This window comes from Microtus ochrogaster, unplaced genomic scaffold (genome assembly GCF_000317375.1).
Source record: "Microtus ochrogaster isolate Prairie Vole_2 unplaced genomic scaffold, MicOch1.0 UNK122, whole genome shotgun sequence".
Taxonomy (NCBI): Eukaryota; Metazoa; Chordata; class Mammalia; order Rodentia; family Cricetidae; genus Microtus; species Microtus ochrogaster.
Genome location: NW_004949220.1, coordinates 106,234 through 118,715, shown reverse-complemented (window position 1 = coordinate 118,715; position 12,482 = coordinate 106,234). Strand labels below are relative to the sequence as shown.

The following is a 12,482-nucleotide window of genomic DNA, read 5'->3' as shown; positions in this document are numbered from 1 at the left end:
TGATGTGGGAGTGTCATATATCAATCTGTTGATTTCATTGGTTAAGTAATAAACAAACTGCTTGGGCTCATAACTTAGAACATAGGTGGGTGGAGAAAACAGAACAGAATGCTGGGAGGAAGAGAAAGTGGGGTAAGACACCTCAGACAGAGACTCGACAGCTCTGTTGTCTGGAGCAGAGACGACATGCTCCCTGCTCCCTAGCAGACACACGCCATGAAGCTCCGACCCAGAATGGATGTAGGCTAGAATCTTCCCGGTAAGACCGGTGCTCACAGATTATTAGAGATGGGTTGATCGGGATATCAGAATTACCCTGTAAGGGCTAGAGCTAAAGAGCCAAGCAGTGTTTAAATGAATACAATTTGTGTGTTGTTATTTCGGGGCATAAGCTAGCAGGCAGCCGGGGACACAGCCCCGCCGCTCCCTATTACTACAAATGGCGCCCACGTGGACAACTGCTTTCACATAAAGCCTGAGACAGCTTGGGAAGTAATTCTAGAACAAAATGAAAGCATTGTGCCTGATTTCTTGGTAGCAGCAATTTCTCAGTTCTGCTCTGCTTGCTAGAGGCAAGCAAGCGCTCTCATCTAAGAGAGGCTTCCTGGCCTCGCTTTTAGCTGCAAAACCCTGCAGCTCATTAAGAGGTCCTGCCATGAAACACTTAAACGGTGTTGACGAAAAGCTGAACACATGCTTTTCGGTTTTCAGTCATAGCAGGAAAAAAGCTGCGCTGTTTAAAAATGCTGGCTTTCTGGGTTATCCTGCCTGGGCAAACTCTGACTCTTTTACGCAGGCGGTTCTTGCGGTTTGCAAGCACAGACTGCTGAAGCTCTCTTGCTGGCAGGGACATTGAGCCCTTTACTCTGAGTAGATGTCTGTCTTTGTGGTTGAGATGTGTTTCTTGTAAACAGCAAAATGTTGGATCCTGATTTTGTATCCAATCTTTTTGCCTTTTTATAGGTGAATTAAGTCCATTGATCTTAAATGATATTAATGACCTGTGGTTGTTAACTCCGGTTATTTTTTTTTTTTTTTGGTAGTAGAGTTCGTGTGTTTCCCTTCTTTGAGTTGTTCTGGTGAAGGGTCGCTAGATGTCTGAGTTATTTTGGGCATTGTTGGATTCCTTGGTTTGTGATTTTCCATCTATTACTTTCTGTAAGGCTGGATTTGTGGCTACATATTGTTTAAATTTGTTTTTATCCTGGAAAATTTTGTTTTCTCCATTAATGGTGAATGAAAGCTTAGCCGGGTATAGCAGTCTGGGCTTGCATCCCTGGTCTCTTAGTTTGTGCAGCACATCTATCCAAGACCTGGCATTCATGGTTTCCATAGAGAAGTCAGGTGTAAGTCTGATCAGTTTACCTTTATAAGTTACTTGACCTTTTTCCTTTGCAGCTCTTAATATTCTTTCTTTATTCTGTATGTTTTGCGTTTTGATTATTATATGGTGAGGGGATTTTTTTTTTGATCCAGTCTATTTGGTGTTCTGTATGCTTCTTGAACCTTCATAGGATTATCCTTTAGGTTGGGAAAGTTTCTTCTATAATTTTGTTGAATATATGTTCTGGGCCGTTGAGCTGTAATTCTTCTCTTTCTTCTACCCCTATTATTCTTAGGTTTGGTCTTTTTATTGTGTCCCAGATTTCCTGGATGTTTTGTGATGAGATTTTTTTAGATTTGCTGTTTTCTTTGATCAGTGCATTTATTTTCTCTATGGTGTCTTCAGTCTGAGATTCTTCTAGCTCTTGTATTCTGTTGGTTATGCTTGTCTCTGTCATCTATGTTCATTTACCTAGATTTTCCATACCCAGCTGGCCCTCGGTTTTTGTTTTCTTCATTGCCTCCATTTCAGTTTTCAAGTCTTGAACTGTTTCCATTATCTGTTTGATTGTTTTTTCTTGGTTTCCTAGGGTATCTTTTACGGATTTACTCCATTCTTCATACTTTTTGTTATTCTTCTCATCCATTTCTTTAAGGGAGTTTTTCACATCCTGTTTAAGGGACTCTATTGCTTTCATGATGTCAATTTTTTCCACTTCTTCTGGATTAGGGTGTTCAAGTCTTCCTGTTGTATGTTTGCTCGGTTCTGGTGTTACCATGTTGTTTTTCAGATTGTTGAAGGAATTCTTGTATTGACACCTGCCCATCTCTTCCATCAGATGCACTCCGATGGATCTTCTGGTACAGGATCAGGGCCCCTTGCTGGCCAGGGACCCCTCTGATGGATCTTCTGTTACAGGATCAGGGCCCCTTGCTCGCAGACAAAAGGCCTAGCTTGCTGCTCGCAGGCTTGGTGAAACCAGGGACAGGACTCTTGGAGTTCGAAGGACCCCGCAGACAAAAGAGTGAACTTGGGGGATGGGGAAGGTTGTGCAGTGCCAAGAAGCCGCTGCAGCAGGAGGTGGAGGTGCTGTGCACTCCCCTCCGGCTGGGCGGGTGCACACTCACCCCTCTGGGTGGGTATCCTCAGTGCAGGAACAGGAACTCCACCATTAATCCAAGTGGCCACACTAGTTTGACATAGCATCAGGTGGTAGTGATGCACACCTTTAATCCCAGCCCTAGAGATTAATATAAGATGGGAGGAGACAGCTCTCACAGACAGTCTTATTCTGAGATTCCTGAAGGCAGCATCACCATTTTGGACTGAGGTAGAGGTAAGAGACAGTGGGTGCCTGTTTTGTTTTTGTGACCTTCATATAGAACCCCAATTTCTGTCCCTGGGTTTTTATTAATTGTACTACAAGGTATCACCTCTAGTTTGGAAACAGGAGCTTCAAGGCACAAGTCCCAGACCACCCAGCAGGCAGGCAGTGATAAATGTGGGTGCCACAGAGAATTGAGTCACTGTAAATGTTTGGGCATAGGAGCTGGGTGATAGTACTAAGAATTAAGGAATTACTGCAGTGTCAAGTCCAGTGTGCCCACAAACCATGTTCCTAAAGAGTTAAAGCAGTCTGTGATACTAAGGAGAGAGATGGGGGATAAAGGGTGATAGTGATATTTGGTTTAGAGCAGTTAAGAATTTGTGAGAAAGTCTAATAATGACTAAGGCCACAAAAAATGGTCATAAGTATGACCCAGGAGGGACACAACCAGTATTCTCCAAAGCAGTCAGGCAGATCATTATTCAATAGCTGATAAGTAGAGGTTAAGGTTTGAAATGAGAGGGAGATGTGATTAGTGTCATGAAAGAGGGATGTTATTAGGGATGTAAGGACCTCTGAGGTCCTTTGGACCACTTCTTCTACCTGTCTATACTTAGGGGTTGAGAGAATGGGATGTATACCCTCTATATTTTGATTTTACTTAATGGGTGACTGTGATAAATGCTGTAGTAAAGTTTACCAAGACTCCTGGATCCCATCTGGGGTATTATAAATAACATTAATTAGAATATAAAAGATTGGTTCTTTTGCATAAAAGGTAGAATACTTTTATGCATCATATCTCTTACAAGACCTATAAGGACATCCTTCATAAGTCTCTGGCCAACATCCACAATAATCTCTAGTTTGGTCATAGAGAGAGCAAGCACAAGGGACAGATGTTTTAGACATCAATTTAGGTTTCAATAGGGACAAGTATTTCCCTTTGGCAAGATGCTTGTGAATAATCTCAATACCCCACCATGTGAGTGGTCTTCTTGAACAATTAAGTATAGGTTTCCTAAACCTTTGAAACATTAATATAACAGTAGTATGGGGTGTGGGGGAGAAATCTGCAACAGTTTTTGTTACCTTAAATCACTTTCTGTGCCTTCAGAACCTTCATTTACATGCCTTAAAATACTTTCCTATACCTTCAGAACTTAAGCTTTTGTATCCTCAGACATTTATACACTTTCTTAGACCCTTGGAACTTACTGAAGCTTTTGTATTCTTAGACATTCATAACACTGTCTTCAACCCTCATTGCAAATGGAATGCATTTTCACTAGTAGCTTCACTTGGGCTCTCTTTAGGAACTTCAGTCCTGCCACATGGTGCCAAGTCTCAGTTTCTCTCCATGACCCCTTCATGTCTTTTTAAAACTACTACCACCTAGTTGACTCATATTACAAAGTTTGGCTACAGTATGAAGTACTTTCCTGTATGAATACGTGGAGGTAAAGCTTTAATATTTTATTAAACAAGTATTGTTTTTTAAATCTGATCATAAACCCTATTTGATGTGGTTTTTTAATTTTTATTTTCAGGACAGGAATTATCACACAGAAATAGAAAAAGTAAGCACGGGGGTATGTCCCGGTAAAGGAAAGATAAACAAGGAAATTATAGGGAACTGAATGAATCAGCCTTTGGTAGCCTGATATAGATTTCTGACCCTATTAGGACAAGCTTTTGATTAAAGGTGGGTGGTCTGTTGAACAATAAACATCTATATGAAAGAGCTATCCTTCTATATGTTAGGAAGAGAAAGAAGAGAACAATTTTAGCTATAAAAAATTTTCAGATCATTTGTTAGTGCAGTGGTAGAAGTTGCCACCACTGAAAATTAAACATGCCAATTTAGGTCACCAAATTTTTTAAGACCAAGAAGTTTGTAGTATCGGAGTGAGATTTTAATAAACCGAAGTCTGTGGGGGAAGAGAGGAAGGGTCACAAAACAAACTCTGCTGGAGGGAGTTTCTATAAACTCCAAGTGGGAGCTGGAAGGCAAGAGAGAATTCTGTGCAGGGGGGCATAGAGAATCTGTGACTTCTAGAACAGAGCCGGGAGAGAATAAGTCAGAGGCTTAATAAGTTAGGCCTGGCCAAATAGATGTGGAATATTCCAGAACCCTAGGGTAGGACTGTCCAGAAAGTTGAATGGAAAGATGAGTGTCCGGGTCAGTCCAAGTAAAGGCAAAGGTGTTTCTGACTGGGGAACAAGAGGTATGGAAAAGAGGTCTTTGGGGGCTAGGATAGAAAAGTGGGAGGTATCTGAGGGAATGGTAGAGAGGAGAGTATAAGGGGCTACTACTGTGGGGTAAAGGGGAACCACTGCAGAGTTGATTAGTCAGAGATCCTGAAACAAATGGTAGGTTCCATTGTCATAATCTCCCCACCACCACTACCGCGTGTCCCAAGAATATGGATGTATGAAAGGAGGAAGAAATGGGCTACAGAAGATTCTTTCTTAGAGGTCAAAATTAAGAGGCTTAAGTCCCCCGAGACTGTGCAGAGAGAGTGGGTATGGACCCTTGGTGATATTTGGTGTGGTTTCATGAGACTGTTTCCCTGCTCTGGCAATAGAGGAACAAGAAAGAGAGGTGGGTTCCTAAAATTCCACTAAGTAGGTAGTTTCAGTGTCTACAAGAGAGCTAAGTCACCCTGATACTATATCTAGCCAAGGCTTCCAGTCAGAGATGGCAGTGATCAGACCAAGGGAGCACAGGCCTCTCTCAGTTGTCCATTGCCAGATCTAGAAGGTCATCTGAAGGGCCACCTGGGCTTGATGCCCCCATGCTTCAAAGGACATGACACCAGTAAATACCCCATGTACCCTTCTTGATGCACCTTAAAGATGGTTCAAGTGATTTGCATGGGTTCAGACAGGCTTGGGTTTTGTGACCTTCCTAACTGCCTTTGAAACAGGAACCCTGAGGTTCAAGTGGTTTGGAAGATCAGGGAGCCTATGTGGTTGTTATTGGCCCCTTGAAAGGCTTTAGCCAGAATCAGGTATTTTTGCTTTCAGGCTTTTTCATCTCTCCCCGGTACACCTCAAAAGCCATTGCTAAGACTTCTGCATGTGGAATCATGGGTACTTTCTTTAGATGTATAAATTAGGCCCTAATAGTAGGAAAATTCTGGGGAGAAGTATATTATAAGGAGTTGTTTTTCATCTAACGTCTCACTCAGGATCCAGGTTGGTATATTATGAGGACCTTTGTAAGTCAGTGTAGGAATTGAGATGGGATTTCATATTTGTCCTGAATGACCACTTGGATTTTTTCATGATTTACCATTTTAAGGGTGGCCTTGTGAAGACCAGCTAGGATGCAAGTTGCAAATTAATCTCTAGCAAGGATGCCCCATTTGTTTACTGTAATTCCATTCAGGGTTGCTGGTTGGAAACATCCTCAGTCCTGACTGGGTGGGCAGCCTGTTGCTGAGGAGGGAGATGGGTTTGCTAGAAAGGCTGGAGAGGAAGATAAGGGACTGTGGGCTGAGGCTTGTTAGTGTGATTGAAAATAGTAGCATCAGCTGGTTTAGGCCGCACAGCTAGATGAAGTTTTTTGTTTCTTGGTTGGCTTATGTCATGTGGGCACTTTTAATCAAGCTGGGTATGAGTGACATGATAAAATCATCCTATCCAACCCTAGAAAATATGACTATCAGACACCCAAATGAGGGGACAACAGCTAAGATGACAGCAAGCCACATGTTTCTTTTAAGATTACCTATGTGTAGCTTTTTAACTACCAACTCTGGTGTTATTATGATGGTAGAAATAAAATGGTTCTGTTCCCTGGGTGGGGGGCAGCAGGCAACTGTGGGTAGTTTAGGGCAGTGGCAGGTAGGAAACCACAGGGGTTCAGCCAGTTTCACAAAGAGCCACAGTATGGGAGAGACAGAAACGGATAGACACACTATGCAGAGAAAATGGGTATTTATTTAGTGGGTTATGGAAGGGTTGGGAAAAGGGGAGAGGAAGAGAGAAGGGGAAGAGCAGAGAGAGAGGGGAAGAGAAAGAAGAGGGGAGAGAGGAGAAGAGAAGCTGCTTTGGGAGAGAAAGGAAGGAGCTCAGGTTGAAAGCAGAAGGAAGATTCACTTGCCTTGATGGGCAGGGAAGGAAGTGGACAGGGTTTGTCTCTTAAAGGGACAGGACAAACCATTACATTCCCACCTCTTTCTTATAATAAAAAGGCAGGAGGTTAGGCACAATAGGTTAAAGGAATTGGGACTGCGGATTCTCAAGACTGCCTCCTGCTTATATGTGGGTATCATCTTGGGGTAGGGGAACCTAAGAAAGCTGGGGACTGGTCATATCCTGGCGTAGCTGGTCTCTTTGCTCCTGTCCAATGTTTATAGTATGGAAATCTCTGGTGTCTCTTACACCCATTTAAGGTATTGGCAGAACAGAGGACAAAGTTACATTTAGGGGAAAAAAATTAGGACCAGGGAATTGAGAGGGGTATATCTGACCTGTTTAAGGTAGATCCTTCAATTCGGCTCCCTGAAACGCACAAGATTTTTTGGGTTTGTGAAAACCCAAGTTTTAGCTGTCAGACTACATCAGAGATCTTTAAGAAGGATAAAATTTTACTTGAGTTATTGATTAAAAAAACGACAGAGAACCTACTTGGTTAGCACCTAGAGCTACTCCTTAGGGTCCTCCATGGTCACGGAGGGTTGTATTTTTCTTTTGCTGTTTAGTGCAGGGTCTGCCAGGCTCCAGAAGATTCAGTGGGTAAGAAATCTGTAGGAAGACAAGCCTACCTTGACTTAAACAGCTAGGCTGTCAGTTCCAGTGACTCTGTCCAGTGTCTGGAGATTTTCAGTTTAGATGAAAGGCAGTTTTTCCCAGTGGTCAGTGCTTTGCAGTTGAAGCGTATTGCGGATGGATGATATTTTGTGCCCATTTGTCTTCTGTCTTCTTTCGAGGAAATAGAGTGCTGCTGCTAGGAGCCAGCCTCTCTTTTTGTTGTGAAAAGTCTTTTAATAGTTAAATATATAAATGTCATATTCCCCAGATCTTTAAGCAGTTGAGAGCTATTTAACGGATATAGATGAGTTCTAATTATAGTATAGAATCTGCCTAGTGAGCTGGGGCTGTGCTCGACTGTACTGGCTCTTAACAGGTAAGATTTACACTTATAAAACACAGAAAGAAAAAATTGCTTGCAATAGAAGGTTAACAGCAGAACTGACAATAGTAGAGAACAGCTTAATATATATTATACTGTATTTTTGTAAGAGACTTAAAAGTATATACCAATTTAAAACATGAGGCTTATTGTTTTTATAGTCTGAAATGAGATACAATGAACAGACAATTATAACATTTAACAGTAAACATATGTATATTTAAGTTCCATGTATCCACACATACAGTGAATAGGAATTGGGTGAAGAAAAATATTGGGCATGCTACTGCACAAAACACACATGTAACGGAGTCAGCTCTGGGGATCAGGCAGGGAATACCTCAGTAAAGCTGGAAGGACTTGGTTACCTGATCTGGCCCTCAGTTAAAATAGCAGTGAAGTCACCTGACCTCAGTTAAGATGGCAGTAAGGTCACCTCACCTTAGTCAAAATGGTGGCAGTCACATGTTGCATGGAGAAGCCACATTTTTTGAGCCGCAGGAATTTTAAACATAATAACAAGAGTGATCTAGAGGTGTGATTCATCCTGTTGCCATGCCGATGTACCAAAACCTATGGTGGGGAACAAAGGTTAGAATTGTAAACAGCTGCCTGGAGGACCCAACTAATATTGTCAGTTTCCAAAGGACCAGAGGTAGTGGTGGCCGGGATAGTTTGAGGAAAAGCAGAGCCAGTGTGACACCAGCAGTATTTACAGGTGGGTGGCTGATAGTTTCAGGGTTTATATTCCATAGCTGAAAATGTGAAAACCCATGAAAACAACAAATGAACACTGCAAGGCCTGTAGACGAACATTTATCTACAGGAGGGATGTTAATGAAGCTGACTAGCCCCAGTCCAGGCGACTGGGAAGCCAGAGGCTAGAGAGCAACGGCTCTACAAAGCCTATGGGAAAATGTCTTTTCTCTACAGGTTGGGTGTTGATGAACCTGACTGTGTGTTTTGTGCAGTGGCATGCCTTTGGTAGGGCCGACCAAGAGCATCTACTTCATCCAATTTCTGTTCACTCTGTGTGTATGTGTTCATACATGTAATTTAAATGCACCTATGTTTACTGTTGAATGTTAAAATTGTCTGTTCATTACATCTCATTTCAGACTACAAAAACATTAAGTCTCATATTTTAAATTGGTATGTATTTTTAAGTCTATTACAAAAATACTTTCTATTTAATCTAACCCTCATTTAAAATATATTAAGATGTTCTCTATTATTGTCAGTTCTGCCGTTAACCTTCTATTGCAAGCAGTTTTTTCTTCTTGTTTTATAAGTATAAATCTTACCTGTTAAGTTGAAAGCTAGTACAGTCAAGCTTGGGCCCAGCTCTCCAGGCAGATTCTATACTGTAGCTATACCTGATAAATGACCCTCAACTGCTCAGAGTCTAGGGAATGTGGTGTTTAAATATTTAATTATTAAAAAACTTTTTATAACAAAAAGAGACAGGTTGGCCCCTAGCAGCAACACTCTTATCTCTTTCAAAGAAGACAAAAGACAAATGGGCACAAAATAACACCCATCCACAATTTGCTTCAACTGCCAAGCGCTGACTACTGGGAAAAACTGCCTTTCATCTAAACTGAAGATCTCCAGACACTGGACAGAGTCACTGGAATTGACAGCCTAGCTGCTCAGATCAAGGTAGGCTTGTCTTCCTACAGATTTCTTAGCCCACTGAATCTTCTGGAGCCTGGCAGGCCCTGCACTAAACAACAGAAGGCAAATACAACCCTCTGTGACCATGGAGGACCCTGAAGAGTAGCTCTAGGTGCCAACCAAGTAAGCTCTCTGTCGTTTTTTTAATCAATAACTCAAGTAAAATTGTATCCTTCTCAAAGATCTCTGATGCAGTTCGACAGCTGAGAGGTTTTGTCAGTTTAAAAGGACAACCGCATCAAACAAATTTTAGCAAATTGCAAATACAAGTTATTAAGGTGTGTACCTGCAGGTTATAAAGGTATGAGGACAAGTGCATGCTATTAAATTTCTCTCCTGCTGCCTTTCATAGTCTTAAAGATACTTTTCATTATGGAAAAATATCTGTCATAGTCATTTTGACATAAATATGCTACTGTTTATACAATGTATATATCTAAAACTTACGTTTTCACAAACCCAAAGAATTTTTGTGAATTCCAGGGAGCCAAATTGAAAGATCCACCTTAAACAGGTCAGGTACACCCCTCTCAATTCTCTTGTCCTAATAATTTTATTTTCCAAAACTTAACTTTATCCTCTTTTCTGCCAATACCTTAAACAGGTGTAAGAAACACTAGATATTTTGTTACCACAAATTTCAGACAGGATCAAAGAAACCAGCTATGCCAGGTTCTGACCAGCACCCAACTTTCTCAGGTCCCCCTCAAAGACGATGCCCACAAATAAACAGGAAGCAGTCTTGAGAATCCGCTGTCCCAATTTTTTTAACCTGTGGTGCCTAACCTCCCGCCTTTTTATTATAAAAAAAGATGGGAATGTAATGATATGTCCTGTTCCTTTAAGAGACAGCCATGACTACTCCCATCCCCCTTCAGCCAAGCAAGTTGATCTTTACTTCCAGCTTGAATTCCTTCCTTTTCTATCTCCCTCTCGAAGAGGCAGCTTCTCCCTGTTCCCTCTTCTTTCTCTCTGCCTCTCTGCTCTTCTCTTCTCCCCTTCTTTCCTTAACCCACTAAATAAATATCCAACCTCACCCTGCATTGCATTCCAATCCATGTCTCTGTTTCTTGCCTGCCGCGTGGCTCGCTGCCCATAACCAGCCACCTTTGGAGACCTGTGCTGTGTCCTCGTGGTGTACCCCATCTGTCTGTCTTTCCTTGTGGTCTTAGGTGTTATCTGTGCCTGGGACTGTCTTTTCTTGTGACCCCCCCCCCCCGCTTGCTGTCTGCCACCACATAGCTCATGGCCTGCCTCCAGGGATCAGCAGCATTTTACTTTTACCATTACAGGTACCTCTACCTCCAAGAGTGCCAGAGAAGTACCAGATGCTCAATGGTCACTTCCTCAGATTGGGAAATGTTTACACCAACCAAAGGGGAAACTTATGTAATTGCCACTGGTGAATGGGATACCAAAAGATTGGTGAGCCTGAAGGTGAGTCTGTTGTGGGTGGACTGGAGATGAAGCTAGGGTCCCAGTGCAGCTTAGACCCAGAAGGGAAATGCAGGCACTAGGAGAGCCTATCCCAGGTTTCAGCAAAAAATGTAAGCATTACATCTCTGATGGGAAGGTGACTTGGCAATGAGAAGCCAAAGAGTACCACAATATCACAGCACAAAACAAACTTCACAAAAGAGATTTATTGGGAGAGAAAAAAACCAATGGAGGGGCTGCCTCTACTTGGGTGAGAAACAGCAGAGAACTGAGAAAAAGGTGGGTCTTATATAGAATTTCTTCTGGGTGGGGTGAGGAGTGAACCTTTTCAGGGTGAAACTTTCCAAGGTGGAGATTGGTAGGATTTTGCATGTAGAGTTTGGGCCTTTTACTCTCTTGGGTGAAGCCTGGGTGCCGCCATTAGGACATTTAGAGTATTCTGTGAGTAAAACCTGGCAGTGGGAGATCTTCAGGGGAGGGGCCTGGCCTCTTCTGTGCCTCAAGTGTCTTACAAGGAGTTTCTGAGGGAAGGGAAGCCCAGGAGCTGGAGGGAGTTTAGGGTCAAGGAGATGAGAAGGACTAGAATGCTAGTGTGGACTTTGAAATATAAAAAAGGTACAGGAGATATTGAAGGAACCTGAGACCAGCATGTTCTTTTGATATGCTGATAGGTAGCCATATGTTCCTTCTCCCAGAGGTAAGGGAAATGATAGATGGGAACCGGGTTAACAATTCCTGATGGATGCTGGCTTTTATCTAGCTAATACAAATCCTCAGGTTCAGCTCATTTCTGGACTATGAACTGACTTTTATAGTTTGGGAAATTGGAGTTCCTTTAGACCAGACAATCATGTTATAATAGAGTTATAGGCAGAAGTCTCCTTCAATTCAAAGCTAGCCAACGTTGTGAGGCCCTGTCTCAGAATTGATCTCAATTTATTGTAGCAACTTTTTTTAGCATTGCCTTATGAAGATCTTATATGTAAAACTGCTTTGTTTATTTGTCTTATTTGTAGAGACAAGGTTTCTCTGTGTAGCTTTGACTGTTCTGTAACTTGCTCTGTAGACCATGCTGGCCTCCAATTCAGATCCACTTGTCTTGTCCTCCAAAGTGTTGGGATTAAAGGAGCTACTCTTTAAGTTTGGCATTGATTTCAGAGAGCAGGAATGTTCTAGACAGTATGAACTTCAAGTGAACAAGCCTGTTTCTATAATGAATGAAAATGGGTGCAGGGAAAAAAAAGTAGCCAGTCTTTGGGGTACTGGAGGTGGGAGTTACCTCAACAGTCAAGACTGGCTCCCAGAAAGCAGGTGAAAGGACAGCAGAAAGATTTCCAGGGTTAGATGGGAACTAGAGAACTGAGGCTTGTGTGCACTGGAAGGAGGGGGCCAAGAGGCTAGCAGTGACCTTGACAAGTTAAAGGAAAAGCCACAAATTCCTCATGATTCCCTTTTAACAATCTAGACATATCTTTTTTTGTTTATTTTTTTGTTTTTTTTTTATTGAGAAAAGGAAAAAAAACAAGTTTCCACCTCCTCCCAGCCTCCCATTTCCCTCCCCCTCCTCCCACCCT

General features: G+C 42.1%; 1 protein-coding gene across 5 annotated transcripts in view; it reads left to right on the top strand.

Moving 5' to 3' along the window:
* The window catches only part of Kbtbd3 (kelch repeat and BTB domain containing 3), a 48,411-nt gene that overhangs the window by 10,548 nt on the left and 25,381 nt on the right, over positions 1 to 12,482 (top strand). For 4 of the 5 annotated variants that reach the window (XM_005371699.3, XM_026778286.1, XM_026778285.1 and 1 more), the window contains exon 2: positions 10,764 to 10,908. The exons of the other annotated variant lie outside the window; for it this stretch is intronic. The gene's annotated coding sequence lies outside the window, so the exon portion shown is untranslated. The remainder of the gene's footprint in view (positions 1 to 10,763; positions 10,909 to 12,482) is intronic. 5 annotated transcript variants of the gene reach the window in all.